Below are 14,908 nucleotides of genomic sequence, written 5' to 3'. Positions count from 1 at the left end.
ATCCAGCTACAATACCGCCCAGTCGCGACTCTACTGTGCTCCAGCACTCAGATGTCCCAACGTCCGACTTGCTGCTTCCTGTGCTTAAGCAGGACCATCACACCTGTGTGGGCCTCCCACCCAGGGTTTGAGTTCCGCCTGCCGTTTCATTTCTATTGTTCTTCCAACCTCTACTAGTATCGGCAATCATTCATTACCCCGTTCTGATAATAAAGACACTCCTTCACCTTTCATGCAATAAGCGTTAACAGTTATTTACAAGGCGTACGTGACAACGTCAGTCTGACCGAGCGAGGTGGCGCAGTGGTTAGCACACTGGAGTCGCATTCGGGAGGACGACGGTTGAATCCCGCGTCCGGCCATCCTGATTTAGGTTTTCCGTGATTTCCCTAAATCGCTTCAGGCAAATGCCGGGATAGTTCCTTTGAAAGGGCACGGCCGACTTCCTTCCCCGTCCTTCCCTAATCCGATGAGACCGATGACCTCGCTGTCTGGTCTTCTTCCCCAAACAACCAACCAACCAACCAACCAACAACGTCAGTCTCGTTTAAATATTCACATATACGATGTACAACCCATCACATGACACCTAATTTTGTTTGTAGATCACGGCAAAGTATGTGGATGAGTGCTTGTAAGGTGCGAAATTACAGCCACCTTACAATATCACAGCCTACTTGGATGAAAATCTGCCTGGAGAGTGGATAGTTTGAAGAGGAGCTGATGAATACTTCAGTACTTCAGACCGTACACCTCTTGAGTTCTACCTATAGGGGACGTTGAAAAATGAAGCTTATCAGCAGAAGCAAGCTACACTGAACGAGCTACAAGAAGCCCTCCTGTGCGGCTATCACACCGGCAACACTGGCAGCCGTAATTCGGTCAACAGTTCAGTGGCATGGACGTTGTTTGGGTGCTAATGGAAGTCACTTCGAACACATAAAATAACTTTCCGCCGTGGAAGAATTGTAGCAGTATGTCATTTTGTTCCATTAATATTGACCATCAAAGAATGTCAACATTTTTCTGGATCCCTCTGTTGTGCAACATAACGCACGTCCACCTTCGGAGCCGAGTGGTCGGCGCGACAGATCCTCACGCTAAGCAATTGGGTTCGATTCCAGGTATTGCCAGAGATCTTTCTCTGTGGAATGACAGGACTCGGGTGCACTCAGCCTCGTGTAGCCAACTGCGGAGCTACTCGACTTAGTGATAGCAGCTACAAGGCAGGAACGTCGACAAGCGCCAGGAATGCAGGCTGCTGGCCACATGCCCCTCCATACTGCATCTGACGATTAATGACAAAGGATGACGCAGCGATCGATCGACTGTCGTGTCTTCAGATCATGATCACTGGATCTCCTTTTTCCTTTTTAACCTCAAGCGCAGTAAATATAATGAAGGTCCATTTCACGAGTGTACACGAGTATATTCACATAAGGAATAAGCTAAAACATCAATTCTCCGACATCGCTGCGGCCAGAAGAACATACTGCAAGAACGGGACCAACGACGACTGAAGAGAATCCTTCAGCGTGACAGAAGTGCAACCTTTCTGCAAATTGCTGAAGATTTCAATGCTGGGCCATCAACAGTTGTCAGCGAGCGAACCAATCAATGTCTTCGATATGGATTTTCGGAGCCGAAGGTCCACTCGTGTACCCTTGATGACTGCACGACATAAGACTTTACGCCTCGTCTGGGCCCGTCAGCACCGACGTTGAACTGTTGGTGACTGGAAACATGTTGCCTCGTCGGACGAGGCAGGTTTCAGATTCTATTGTGCGGATGGACGTGTACGGGTATGGGGACAACCTCATCAATCCATGGGCCCTGCATGTCAGCAGGGGATTGTTCAAGCTGGTGGAGGCTCATTACTTGAATTCATTCGTGTCCATTGTGCATTCCGACGGACTTGGGCAATTTCAGCACCACAATGCGACACACCATACGTCCAGGATTGCTACAGAGTCTCTCCAAGAACAGTCTTTTGAGTTTAAACACTTCCGCTGGTCACCAAACTCCCAAGACTAGAACATTATTGAGCATACCTGGGATGCCTTGCAACGAGCTGTTCAGAAGAGACATCCATCCCCTCGTACTTTTACGGATTTATGGAAAGCTCTGTAGGATTCATGGTTTCAGTTTCCTCCAGCACTATTTCAGACATTAGTCGCCTCCATGCCAAGTCGTGTTGCAGCACTTCTGCGTGCTTGCGGGGTCCTACATGATATTTTAGGCAGGTGTACCAGTTTGTTTGGCTCTTCAGTGTATAATTCCCGCGCACAGGCTGAGCTCACATCAACGTATGTACGCCTAATGTAACGCCTTACCTGAGTACAAAGTGAAAATATCACCGAGATCCACCTTGATGTTCAAATGGTTCAAATGGTTCTGAGCACTATGCGACTTAACATCTGAGGTCAACAGTCCCATAGACTTAGAACTACTTATAGCTAACTAACATAAGGACATCACACACATCCATGCCCGAGGCAGGATTCGAACCTGCGACCGTAGTAGTCGGGCAGTTCCGGACTGAAGCACCTAAAACCGCTCGGCCACAGCGGCCGGCATCGTTAACCTTCTGAGTCTCAGATTTATGTACGAAACACTTTGGTAGAATTAGCTTCCACGTTGATGCATATGAGTCCATTAACTTGATCAATGGGTACTCACTTCTACCTCCACCATGTTGCAGACTATTTAGTTTTTAATTATATTTACTTAAATTTGTTTGTTTTAGTATTGTATTCCTCAGTGTGACTTTCATTTTATTGTCTGGGTCAATCCGATATACATTGTTGAGCCGTAGCATTATGACTACCAGCTTAATAGCGTGTTGTTCTACCTTTGGAATGCGATGCAGCAGCCATTCTACGTGATATGGATTTCAGCAGTCCTTGGTAGGTTCTTGGACGTGTGTGACACGAGGTGCATACGCACAGATCTCAAGATTGACGTGTACTACCGGCCGGCGGTTGTGGGAGCCTAGTTGGCACCCGACAGCGTCCGGGGGGTGTTCCATCGACTCCAGACCAGGCGAATTTATTGATCAAGACATCGAGCTCCTCAAAGCGCCTCCTGCAGCACTATTCTGGCCTTGTGACACCTTTAGTTACCGTACTGGAAGATATCATCGCTTTCGGGGAAGACATCAGGGGTGATGGGATGCAGATTGTCCGCAATAATGTTCATGTACTCCACATCTGTCATAGTGCCTTCGTTTATTACGACAGATTTCGTGGAAGCCGTGATGAATGTCCTTCATGGAATAGTACTGCCCCTACCGGCCTGTGTCCGTTGCGCGGTGTGTGTTTCGAGCAGCCGTTCATCTAGATGGCGGCATATCCAGACAGTAGCGTCGACTTGGTATTAACAACCAACGAGACGACACGTCTCCAACATCCACAGTCCAAAATCGATGACTACGCGCCTATTACAGTAGTAATTGACAGTGAAGTTGGGTCAACAAGGGAGATCTCTGCTGGTTAGTACCACGATAATCAATGTGCGCGCAGCCCTGTGCTCCGAAGCACTTGTGCCTGCACCAGAATTGTACTCTGTCGACGTATCTTCTATAGAAATCACCTATACTGCTTGCAAGCCTCTGACCTCCACATTCTGTGATGAGGCGTGCACGTCCAGCACTTTGTCGCAGAATGGTAGTTTCACAGTACTTCAGCACTTTTCATACAGGCTCACGACAGAATCATGCTAATAGCCGACGAGCAACGCCGAAGTACTCGTTCCCAGGCTGCAGACTATTACAAGCTGGCCTTTGCGACATCTGCTAATTGTTAAAAGGTTTTAACGATGTTAGCTGCATTTTCGCATTGAAATGTGTCAATGATAACAGGTAAAAATTTGTGCCGGTCGGGGACTCGAACCCGGGTTTCCCGCTTTACGCGAGCGGTCATATATATAAGGTGACTACTACCAACGATTCTTTCTTTCAGTAGAGTTGTCTTGCACACAGTACCCGATATCTTACGGGAGTCGGGAATTGCAAGTAAGGTGTCGCTACGTCAGTAGAGAGTAACAGGCTGGGAATTTAGGTCGGACCGGAAGCGTAAACTGATCGCCGAGGCGGTTAAAGGCGACTGCTAATGTAAAGCGGGAAATGTGGGTTCAAGTCACGGTACGGCACAAATTTTTCACCTGTTACCATTGATATACTTCAATGCGCAAATGTAGCTAACGTCGTTAAAACCTTTGAACGTTAAGTTTTATGGCTGCGGATTTTAAGCTGTCTGTTCTTTAGGGTATGTACGAAGGAACAGTGACCATACATAGATATAAAGTTGCTAATGTCAGTGGATTTCCCCATTTGAAATCCGTGTCGTTGCTAAAATGATTCCCCGTTCGTCTCTGCTCCACTTACACACTTTCCTTAGCGCGTCTCGTGTCCGCACGCCAACAGGCAACATCCAGTCTCGCGATGGGCAGTGTTCATAACGTTTTGGCTTATCTTCTGTCCCAGTACAAGCAAGGTTTAAGGCCAGTTGAAAGGAATGAGCAAAGACGAAGGTGATGAAGGACGGTATGAAGGAGGATAACTACTCGCTTTATATCAAAACTGGGAACGATTCAGTAGTGGTAGAAGTAAGAGAGAATTATATTTAGGAAAGTGAACAGCACAGGACGTCCTGAGGAACCAGATGTCAGAAGTAGACTGGAACAGGCGTAAAAAGCATGTTGGGCGTAGTAGCTGCCTAGTTACGGAAACATAAAAGACAGCATTAAATCTGTCGAAAGACTGATGACTAAAAAATAAGAAACAGCAGTGCCTGTTAATAATTTTTTCATAATGCGGGGCCACAGTCATAATGTATTAGGCAACTGTCATTTAGTCAAGATGGTGTACTCAATAACGAAGCAAAGCAGTAGGCTCTGCAAGAAACATCGACTCTTAGACAATATGTGTAATAGTGTATTTTAACACGACAGTATGCCATCTTAGGCAATTTATAACACTTAAAACACTTGATAATGGCACTTTGAAGCCGAAATCATGATTTTGAAAGTGTAAATGTAACATTGGAAATAAACAGTCAAATGGCAGTACTGACTTTAAAGAGGAGTACCATTCAACTTAATTCGGACATACGTGCATGTAATTCTTAATTAATTTCCTATTTATTCGCCAATACCTGGTTCTCGCCTCTCAATTCGTATGTCCTTCCTGAACGGGAATACTCGTGAAATATGAGTGAAGACTGTGACACAAGGACGACTACATATGGAAGTTCGAGTTTGACCGTGATTCATGCATGGATAGCCGAAGCGGTTAAGGTGATAGTTCGAGTAATGCGGGAAATCCGGGTTAGAGCCACAGTGCCGCACAAATTTTCATTGACCTCATTCTAATATCGAGCCGAAGGTGGTTCATATTCACAAATGCGAATACATTTCATGTACTTCTTGACGGCTGCAGTCGCAGCAGCGGCTGTTCGTTTCGACATGCATGCATCTTCGAAGGAACATTACATCATAAGCCTGTTTCTTAATGAGACAGGCACTGCCGTTTAGTACGTATTCGCCAGTACCATTCCCTCGACTCTCAATAAACACGTTCTTTGTGGACGGGGATATTCTTAACCTGTAGCTTGTGATACAAGGACGACGTCATATGGAAGTGTGGGTATGTCAATGATACGAACACGGCCGACGAAGCGGTTAAGGCGACCGCTCACTTAAAACAGGAAATCCGCTTTCCAGTCCCCGTCAGGTACAAGTTTTCACTGTCGTAATTTTGATATGTAGCCGTAGGTCGCTCATATTCGCAACTGCGAATACAATTCCTGAACTAAAAACTCGCTGTGTCTAACGAGAACCACATATTCGTCAGTATCGTTTCGTGCACAGAAAACTCCGCCGTGCTGCGGAGGATCTGGGATGCGGACCTACTGCCGGTGGCTCTGTTTGGGAGCTGTCCGCCCACCGCGCGCCACTCTGCTGCACTCTGTCGAGGCGGCCGATGCCCCGACTCCCACGCTGCGTCAACATCTCCTGGCTGTTACCGGGGCAGTAGACAGTTACTCCGGAACCGTTTGGCCACCGCAGAAATATCACATCAGTCTTTCTCCGTAGTTCCCAGAACTGGGAATGTGGGTGCACTGCGTCCACATGCCTTAGCGGTCAGCTGTTGTCAGAATTCTGGGAGTCACTTCGTCACTTCCCCGTCCGTCACTTCTGTTGGTATCCGGTGTAAAACGGCATTCGTCTACTATTAAAGAATCCGTTTCACTTACAGTCAGTGCAGAGGGGCTCTGTCGGTTATAAGTAGCCTATCATTAATATATTGCAGCTGACATCGGTATTTCTACTGGGTAATACACTGAGGTTACAAGTCATTGGATAACGATATGCACTTATACAGATGCCACTAGCGTCGCGTACACAAGATATAATGGGGCACTACATTGACGGAGCTGTCACTTGTACTCAGGTAATTCACCTGAAAAGGTTTCCGACGTGATTACGGCCCCACGACAGCAATTAACAGACTTTGAACGCGGGATGGTAGTTGCAGTAACACGCATGGGGTGTTCTATTTTGGAAATCGTAACGGAAATCAATCATCTGACATCCACATAGTCAAAAGTGTGCCGAGAATACCAAATTTCAGGCAATACCTTTCACCGCCGATAACGCAGTGGCCGACGGCCTTCACTTAACGATCGAGAACAGCGGCGTCTGCATAGAGCCCTCATTGCAAACAAACAAGCAACACTGCGTGAAATAAAGGCAGAAACCAATGTGGAACGTACGACGTACGTATACGTTAGGACAGACGCAGTGATTAGGACGCTGGGAGGACGACGGTTCAAAGCCACGTCCAGCCATGCAGTGTCCATGGTTCAAAATGGCTCTGAGCACTATGGGACTCAACTGCTGAGGTCATTAGTCCCCTAGAACTTAGAACTAGTTAAACCTAACTAACCTAAGGACATCACAAACATCCATGCCCGAGGCAGGATTCGAACCTGCGACCGTAGCGGTCTTGCGGTTCCAGACTGCAGCGCCTTTAACCGCACGGCCACTTCGGCCGGCGCAGTGTCCATGATTTGCCTAAGTGTCTCCAGGCAAATTCCGGGACGGTTCTTTGAAAGGGACTGGCTGGTTTTCTTCCCCATCCCTGATACCATCTGAGCTTGTGCTCCGTCTGCGATGACCACGATGTCGGCTGGTCGTTAAACCGTGTCTCCCTTCGTTCGATCGTTCGTTCGTTCGTTAGGACAGTGCAGGGAAATTTGGCGTTAATGACCCACGGCAGCAGACGACCGACGTGAGTGCCTATGCTAACAGCACCATACAGCCTGCAGCGCCTCTGCTGGGCTCGTGAACATATTGGTTGGTCCCTGGCCTGGTCAGATGTGTCTCGATTTCAGCTGAATAGAGCTAAGGGTAGGGTTCGAGCGTGGCGCAGCCCCTCGAAGCCATGGAACCAGTTTGTCAACGAGCTCTGTGCAAGCTGGTGGTGGCTCCGTAACGATACGGATTGTGTTTACACGGAGTGGACTGGGTCCTCTGGTCGAACTGAACAGACCATTGACGGGAAATCCTTATGTTCGGCTACTTGGAGTCCAGACATGGACGTCATTTTTCAAACAACGACGAAATTTTTATGGATGACAATGCGCCATGTCACTGGGCCTGAATTGTTCGCGATTGGTCTGAAGAACATTTTGGACAACTGGAGCGAATGATTTGATCCTCCCAGAGCGCACGACATGACTCATAGAACATTTATGCGACATAATGGAGAGGTCAAAAATCCCTGCACAAAATCCTGGACCGGTAACCCTTTCGCAATTATGGACGACTATAGAGGCAGAATACCCTTTATTTCTGGAGCGGACTTACCACGACTCCTTGAGTACATGCCACATCGAGTTGCTGCACTAGGTCGGGCAAAAGGGGGTCCTACAGGATGTTAGGAAATATCCTATGACTTTGGTCACCTCAGTATAACGCTGTTGTTGTCATCAGTTCGATGGCTGATTTGATGCTGCTCGAAGCGCTAGTCTATCACGCGCAAGTCTCTTTACCGAAAAGTTTCTATTTTACCTACATGTGCACTAAAACCACTTCAGATTGAAGACAGTGGTTCAGTTATCTCGTAAACGTATAATTTGAGTATCCATGTTTACTGAAACGATTTTCATTCTGTTATCATATACACGTGTCAGCGTTTGCTATCACTTCGTGATTTTTTATCAGGAACATGGAAAGTCATCGAGTAAAACAGAAGTGACTTCTGTGGATAGTGCTAGTGTTTAGGCTAGTGCTGCTCCTAGCATATATAAATGATTTAGTACAAATCAGAGCAGCCATGTTAGACTTTTTGCAGATGATGCAAGATGACTAGGTTAAAAAACTGGCAGTTGATCCTACATAATGAAACGCATGAGGTAATCCATATAGGACTGAGAGAAATCCGTTAAATTTCATTTATACGATGAATCGCACGAAACTAAAGACAGTCACTTCACCTAAATTCTAGGACTACAATTATAAACAAATTAAAATGAAATGATCACATAAATTGTGGTGTGGGAAAGCAAACCAAAGACTGTATTTTATTGGTAGAACACTTAGAAGATGCAACAAATCAACTAAAGAGACTGCTTTCATTACGCTTATCCTTTCTGTGCTAGTGATCAAAGAAGGGCAGCTCGTTTTGTACCGGGTGGTTATAATTAGAATACAGCTAGTTACTGAAGTCCAGTGTGGGCTATAATTATCTTATGCCAACGAAACTTGATATAGAGGGTAAAGCGAAATTCACGCACTCGGCCTTCGCAACGCGACTCCTCACATGACAGCGATAAAAAAATCTCTCACAAAATTTCGTCCGGCGAGTTCATCCGGCAGAAAAAGGACTTTAAAGAGTGGGAATCTGGCAACACTGTAACCATATGTACGGTAACTACCGCTCTGTGCAAGTAGTCCTCGTTCTGTACAGTACATGCAGTTTTGGGTTACCATGCAGGTGGTCGATGGATCGATCCTGGGTTGACGCATATGTTTTTTATTTGGTAAATGTATTCCAGGTGGTACGGTACATAGCATCTTAATCGTCAACAGTGATTGCAGCGAGTCCTCTAGAAAACATCTGCACTTACATACTACAGTTGTTGAAATGGAAGCTTGGTCAGCTTTGAAAGAACTCTTGATGCACTAGATGCGAAACCTGTTTTCTTTGTACCCTCCTCCAATGGTCCCATAGATTAGTACCAACTATTATTCTTTCCTCGTCCAGATCTATTAGATTTCGTTCGGGCCTTACGTTACCCGTAGGACTAGCAACGTGCTGTGCCAATAATGTTCAAACTTGGTTACTATTTGTATGTGTTATCACCATGATCCCACTTATTATGCCTTTCAAAACTGAGTCTGATAACCGCATGCTGTTTAGTACGTATCTCAGTGGATTATTCAAATGGTTCAAATGGCTCTGAGCACTATGGGACTTAACTTCTGAAGTCATCAGTCCCCTAGAACTTAGAACTACTTAAACCTAACTAACCTAAGGACATCACACACATCCATGCCCGAGGCAGGATTCGAACCTGCGACCGTAGTGGTCGCGCGGTTCCAGACTGTAGCGCCTAGAACCGCTCGGCTACTCCGGCCGGCTCAGTGGATTTCTATTATTATTGTTATTATTATTATTATTATATCGTTGGGATTGTGGAAACATCCCGACTATTACCGTCAGGGAAGCAGTGTAATTCGGTGTAATTCGAAATCGAACATTTCACAATTAGCGGTCTCGGCATGAATCATACAAAACAATATCTGTCAGAGGGGTAATGCGCGTTAGGTGGAACAGCGCACAGGACTGACGGCTTGTTTATACCGTATGCGCTGTCCACCAGACAGGGACTAGTTCCGAGCGGAGTGACGCCCCCTTGACAGACTCCAATGTACATGAATACACGTATAGAATTTTCTCATAGTAAACCTCCAAACCGGTGTGGCAGACGTATGGAATACACAAGCGATTATTACGCGGATATGCCTCTGGTCCTTGGTGCATCTGATAACCGGGCTGGTGATGCCGCTCGTGATTATGCTGCTTGATATCCTCGTCGACACCAGCCGGCTGAAAATGTATTTCGTCGTCTGGAGCTGCGCCTTCGGGAGTCAGGTTCTCCCCATCCACCATCGCGTGACAGAGGACGTCCACGGGCTCGCTGTACTAAAGCTACTGAGGAAGCTAATTCAGGAGTTCATACACTAAGAACCTCAGCGAAGTACACGTAGTGTAGCAAGGCAGCTGCGTCTCTCGCGACGCACTGTCGTTAACGTGCTGCACGAGCATGGACTGCACCCCTATTATAATGCTTTCACGCAACACCTGCATCCTGCAGATCGCCATCAGCGGATGCAATTCTGTGAATTGTTCCAACAACAACAGGAAGTCCACGGTGACTTCGTGAACACCGTGATATGGTCAGATGAAGCAGCATTCACTTGTGAGGGTGACTTCAATAAGCACAATGCCCACCACTGGTGTGAGGTTAACCCGCACGTTACCCGCAACTGTGGATATCAAGTTCGCTTTGGTATCAACATCTGGGCCGGAATATTGAGCCCCTATATGTTGCCTGACCGGTTGACTGCACGAAGGTATCATGCATTCCTCTCAAACTATCTGCCTGATGTGCTGGAAGATGTTGCACTACATGTTCGGCAGAGGATATGGTTCCAACATAATGGTGCACCTCAACAATCTGGAATTAATGTGCGACAGTATTTGGACAAAACATTTCCAGGGAAATTGCTTGGACGTGGAGTTCCAGTTGTATGGCCACCGCATTCATCTGACGTAAATCCACGGGTTTTCTTCCTGTGGGGACACCTGAAGAAGCACATGTGCTCTACTCCGCCGCCGGCCGTAATGACCGAGCGGTTCTAGGCGCTACAGTCTGGAACCGCGCCACAGCTACGGTTGCAGGTTCGAATCCTGCCTTGGGCATGGATGTGTGTGATGTCCTTAGGTTAGTTAGGTTTAAGTAGTTCTAAGTGCCAGGGGACTGATGACCTTAGCAGTTAAGTCCCACAGTGCTCAGAGCCATTTGAACCATTTTTTTCTACTCCGCCGACGTATGTGAAAGAGTTGGTAGCACGAGTTCATGCTACTCTTGTTACTATGAACCCAGCCTTGCGGGTTGCGCAATGTTGGGAACTCCACAGAGATCGCTTTGAGCATCTGTTGTTTTGAGGACAACGTATTGTGTTATGAAGGTCACGCGATTGTTAATATGGATACTATTATTGTCACTGGTTGCTGATGTGCGACATCTGAGCACTCGTATTACATGTAGTATAAATGACAAGTAGATGTTGTGTTATTGTACTGTGCTACAAGCCAGTAGCAATAATGACTGTGTGCACGATGTGGCCTATTCTATACCTTATTTTAGATCTATGTGACGATGCTGTGATATATTTATATGTTTTGACGATGCCATTATGGCCTAATCATTTTAGGATATGTTGTAGAAAAGATCGGAGGATGGTCATCATGGACTGAAACCGCTCATCGTCTAAAGAATAGATATTGGCATGTGAGAAGTCGAGCTGCGAAGCCCGAGTGCTCGTATTTCTCTTCACTCTGTATATGCTAATGCATCAATATGGATCCTATTTACTTTGAGAAAAAAGCAGTTTTAATTTTGGCCACCAGGTGCAAAATTGTCGTTGTACAGCATCTCGTTGACGTCTCCGGTGCTTACACTGAACAAGTTGTGTAAACGGCGGTTAATAATAAAATCAACGTTATGCCCCTCACACTTGTTGGATCTTTTCTGTCCACATTAATTACATATGGAAATATTTCTATACGTCTTTCTCGAATTCACAGCGCCAAATTTGCACCTGATGGCCAGAATTGGAATTAACTTTTTTCAGTGTTAAGCGGTTCCTCATCAACGCAATAGAATATACACCAAGTTTCACTGCCATACGATAATTACAGCCAACACTGGGCCTCTGTGAGTGGGTGCACTTTAGTCATAGCAACCGACACTATCGCGATGTAGGAGAGACTCATGGCTGGTATGACACGCGAGCTGAACTGGAAATCATTAAAGAAAGACGTTTTCCATTCCACCGAGACCTTTTCATGAAATTTCAGTCAACAACTTTCTCCTCCAAAGTCGAAAACATTCTGTTGACTGTAACCTGTGTAGGGGGAACGATCATTGCAATAAATTAAGAAAAATTGGAACTCACATGTAAAGGCATAAGTTTTCGTTTGTCCTGCGCGCTTTTCTAGTATAGAACTGTAGATACATCGTCTGAAAGTGTTTCGATGGACCCACTGCCAGGGACTTAAGCGTGAATTGCAGAGTAGTTATGTAAATGTAGACGTAGATGGAGATACATGCTGTAAGTATGATCCCTTGGCGAGGTATTCGCTGGTCGCACAGATTCCTTCGAACAACGTTTTTCTAAATTTTCCCAACAGGCTTTCGTGAGAATTATGTAGCCTTTATTCCAAGGATACCCATTTAGTTATTATTTGTTTCTTTTTTTCCCCTAAGCGTACTGCAATTTAAAAGTGTTTTACATCAAATTTTTAAGTTTCATTTACAAAGCATTAGCAATGGTTGTTCTGTAAATGGATTAAGTGTAATATGTATTTCTTTCTGCTATTTATAAATTAAAAAGAGGTTCTCTTTACGAATTTCGCATACAGTTTACTTTCGACAGAAAAGATTTACCCTTTCACCGTATTAATTGAAATTAAAATAGTTTTTATGATTCCTTATTGGCAAAAAAGAACTTAACAACTGTCGTGCTCGTATTATAGCCTATACTGAGTTCCTGAACACGATATAAAGTGTTCTAATTGGGTTATTACGTGCAGTATAAGGAAAGAGCAGCAAGGCAACATTTGCTCAGAAGCGTGTGTCGAACTAATAGAGCGTAATTGCCGCTTGTTTTCTAAGCGAGAACTTCGGAACGCGCGTTTACCAAGTACAACTACGAGACGGCATGTTCAGCATAGAAGAAACTGCGTGCCGCACTCGTGTACGACACATAGCTGACTGTTGTTGTTGTGCGAGGAATTTCTAACGCGCGAACCGGTAGCCGCGCTGAGAGCGGGCTCTGTGAGCTGCCTGTGCCGTATATCTCTAGCTTCTACGTTACCAGTGTGCGGATACCAGGTGGTTTGGCACTGGAATGCTTAAGGACACAACGACAAAACAACAATCTGAACAGGATGCTCTAGTTCTAAAATCTACTTTCTCGGGCCATTCCCTTTAAGACAATGAGGACAAAAATGCGTAGCGTTCTCGCTCTGTAAACAACTATTCATTCATTTCGTTTACCTCTGTATTCGTCAAATTTCTAAGAAGCGATCAAAAAGTTTACGTTCGAAGTCCGTACAGTCTGGAATCGCATTGCCAGTCAGACAAAATCGTCCTGAACATTGGGGCTGCCATCCCACAGACACAAAGAGTTCAAAATAACAGTTTGGTAAAACATTGTCCTGCTGTGTGAAGAAATCCGTAACTGCCTTCTGCGCATCCTCGTCCGGCAGGAATCGTCGTCCCTTCAAGGCCTTTATTAAATGACCGACGGCATGATAAGAGTCGATTTTAGTTGGCACAGCTTCTCCCTCCAAAAATGGCTATAAGCAAAAAATGGCTCTGAGCACTACGGGACTTAACTGCTGAGGTCATCAGTCCCCTAGACTTAGAACTACTTAAACCTAACTAACCTGAGGACATCACACACATCCATGTCCGAGGCAGGATTCGAACCTGCGACCGTAGGAGCAGCGCGGTTCCGGACTGAAGCGCCTAGAACCACTCGGCCACAACGGCCGGCTAAATTCTGCTTCTCCCTCTCTCTCAGACCGCCCAGCGTCTTGAGTCGAATCGCGAGCAGCAAGTAACTTGGCGTACCATTCCACTCCTACGGTTTTCGACAGGCATGCTGCCCCATACACATTCTACGTTCTCCTATAGATGTCTACTGGTGTTCGCCCTTCGACAGCCAAGTAAAGAACAACAGCACATTGGTTTCTCTTTGGACGGATTTGGTAAAAGCGTGCCATTGTTCATGTTTCCGCATTTCCCGAACACACGTCGGAAAGACACGAATGCCACACAAATCCCTTCCTTATCTGTAGGTACTTAAATACCCGGAGCGGATATTCGCTACGGTGTACATATGGGACAGCAACGTCCTCAGACGGAAACTTTTTGATCTTCTCTTATATATCACTAAATGGATAATGCGGTGCATGGTAACGCCAGTTTCGGTTTACCTATCTAACGGCTTGCAGCGGCAACGAAAACTAGATTTTCAATATTTCATACAGTAATTTAGCGGATTTAAAAATCAAAACTGTTGTCATAATCTGCTCATTAAGAGATGAGATGAAATGTCGTGTGGTGAGGGCCTCCCTGGTCGCCTGGTGCTAGTCGTTTGAGGTGACGCCTCTTCGACGACATTAAAAGATATAACCTTAAGTTAAAGGTTTAACACAGTAAGACAGGTTTTACTGTTAGAGACTGTGTTTACGTCTTGAGGCAGCTTAAGTCACAGTGTGCAAATAACCCATAAAGTATTCATCCAGTATCTAAGAATGAGTGAACTTAAAGACTTCCAACAAACTTTACTCATAATTTTAACCCCTTTCGAAACCTTTACTCGCTGACACCTCCCACAAAATAGTGAAAGGAAATAAATTTACCGCCTCCTATCTTTTTGCTGCTCATGTGGTAAAATTTCAGCATCAGGCATGACGTTTTAATTTATTACTTCTTTACTGCTGACCCTATCCGCAATACATTTTGCAGACAGTATCTGCATATACCACCGAATGAATCTGGAAAACTGTATCATTGTACGACTCATACGAGTAGTTCAGGAAATA

The sequence above is a fragment of the Schistocerca nitens genome, chromosome 4 (genome assembly GCF_023898315.1).
Source record: "Schistocerca nitens isolate TAMUIC-IGC-003100 chromosome 4, iqSchNite1.1, whole genome shotgun sequence".
NCBI classification, from domain to species: Eukaryota; Metazoa; Arthropoda; class Insecta; order Orthoptera; family Acrididae; genus Schistocerca; species Schistocerca nitens.
The sequence above is the reverse complement of the archived record's forward strand: the minus strand, read 5'-3'. Positions refer to the sequence as shown.